Genomic DNA, 2,500 nt, shown 5'->3' on the forward strand with positions numbered 1-2,500 from the left:
CTCACACTAGAGATTCCCAGTTAGAAGGCAACATCGCAACATTCCTGCTCAACGAGGCTCATGTCGCACGCCCAAAGGCACCCGATTCCAACCAATCGAACATGTTCTGGCACCACACACCTTCAAAACATAGGGCTGGCCCAAGGCTAGCCAAGCATCACCACAACGTCACACACTCAACGAGGTTCATGCCGCACGCCCGAAGGCACCCAACTCCACCCCACCTTGCATGTTTCATCATCGTACCAGCCATCAACCATCCTCAAGCCAGCCCAAGTTAGAAGGCCACATTCCATGCTCAACAAGTCTCATGTCGCACGCCCAAAGTCATTTGACACTACCCCACCAAGCATGTTCCGCCACCACGCAGCCTTCAAAACATAGGGCTAGGCCAAGGAAGGGAGGCATACCACAACAACGTCCCACACTCAACGAGGTTCATGCCGCACTCCCGAAGGCACCCGGCTCCACCCCACCTTGCATGTTTCGTCATCGTACCAGCAACCATCCACAGTCCTCACACTAGAGATTCCCAGTTGGAAGGCAACATCGCAACATTCCGTGCTCAACGAGGCTCATGTCGCACGCCCAAAGGCACCCGATTCCAACCAATCGAACATGTTCTGGCACCACACACCTTCAAAACATAGGGCTGGCCCAAGGCTAGCCAAGCATCACCACAACGTCACACACTCAACGAGGTTCATGCCGCACGCCCGAAGGCACCCAACTCCACCACACCTTGCATGTTTCATCATCGTACCAGCCATCAACCATCCTCAAGCCAGCCCAAGTTAGAAGGCAACATCGCAACATTCCATTCTCAACAAGGTTCATGTCGCACGCCCAAAGGCGCACCCAACACTGCCTCACCGTGCAAGTTTCACCACCGCACGGCCGCCGTCAACCGCCCTCGTCCGCCGACCACCACCCCCCTATATAGTACATTTTGAGGCATTTTTGGTCTGCCAGGCCTAGATATGATTTTTCTGAGCGGTCATACGACCAAATATCTCAAGTTTTAGAATGTTTTTTTCTATGAACTCAATTGATTCATGAATTGGACATTCTAATGGATCTAGAAATCAAGTTTCATAATTTTTAAACCAACCAATTTTTTTTAATGAATTTTTAAATATTAAATAATAAGAAATTAGAAAAAATATCTAGAGTTGACAAAAAAATCTGAAATTTTGTGAGAATCATTCTTTCATGTTTCTTAGCTCCCAGAAAAAAATTTACAACAAACTGACCACTCCACATGTACTTCCACAATTAATGGGTGATGGATGGGGAGCACGCGCGGGCGGGGCGGGGGGCGCGCGCGCGGGAGCACGCGGGCGGGGCGGGACGGGGCGCGCGCGCGCGCTGGGACGCGCGGGCGGGGCGGGACGGGGGCGCGCGCGCGCTGGGACGCGCGGGCGGGGCGGGGCGGGGGCGCGCGCGCGCTGGAGCATGAGGGCGCGCGCGCGCTGGAGCATGAGGGCGCGCGCGCGCTGGAGCATGAGGGCGCGCGCGCGCTGGAGCATGAGGGCGCGCGCGCGCTGGAGCATGAGGGCGAGCGCGCGGGAGCAAGCGGGCGGGGCGCACGCTGGTGGGGCAGGGCGGGGCTGGCGAGCGCGCGGGAACGTTCCGACACTACCCACCGTGCGCGTTCCGCCACCGCACCACCGCCGTCAACCGCCCTCGACCTCCGACCACCACCCCGACGCCCCAAGCATATGCCCATGTGCGGCGCATAGTGCTTGGGGCGTGGGGGTGGCGGAAGATATAGGGGGTAGCCCCGTGGCCAGCCCATGCAGACTAGTCACCCCCCTATATAGTACATTTTGAGGCATTTTTGGTCTGCCAGGCCTAGATACGATTTTTTTGAGCGGTCATACGGTCAAATATCTCAAGTTTTAGAATATTTTTTTTCCATGAACTCAATTGATTCATGAATTGGACATTCTAGTGGATCTAGAAATCAAGTTTCATAGTTTTTCAACCAACCAATTTTTTTTAATGAATTTTTAAATATTAAATAATAAGAAATTAGAAAAAATAGCTAGAGTGGTCAAAAAATTCTGAAATTTTGTGGGAATCATTCTTTCATTTTGCTTAGCTCCCAGGAAAAAAATTACAACAACCCGACCACTCCACATTCACAACAATACAAGCATTGAAAATGAACATTCCCTTTTCACGGGTATTGGGTTTGATGATATTTTTATAGTCCAAGGCTTTATACAACACTTTTGATATGCTGTTGGTAGGACATGTATCGCACATAGCATAGGATGGGGCTTGGCATGTGCGAGGGGAGTGGGGGCGCAGGGGTGTGTGGGGGGGAGGGGGGCGTGCGGGGGTGTGCGGGGTGAGCGCGCGGGGGTGTGCGAGGGCGTGCGGGGGTGTCCGGGGTGAGCGCGCGGGGGCGTGCGGGGTGAGCGCGCGGGGGTGTGCGGGGTGAGCGCGCGGGGGTGTGCGAGGGCGTGCGGGGGTGTCCGGGGTGAGCGCGCGG

Source organism: Cucurbita pepo, chromosome 7 (genome assembly GCF_057944985.1).
Source record: "Cucurbita pepo subsp. pepo isolate OVF chromosome 7, ASM5794498v1, whole genome shotgun sequence".
Lineage (NCBI taxonomy): Eukaryota > Viridiplantae > Streptophyta > Magnoliopsida > Cucurbitales > Cucurbitaceae > Cucurbita > Cucurbita pepo.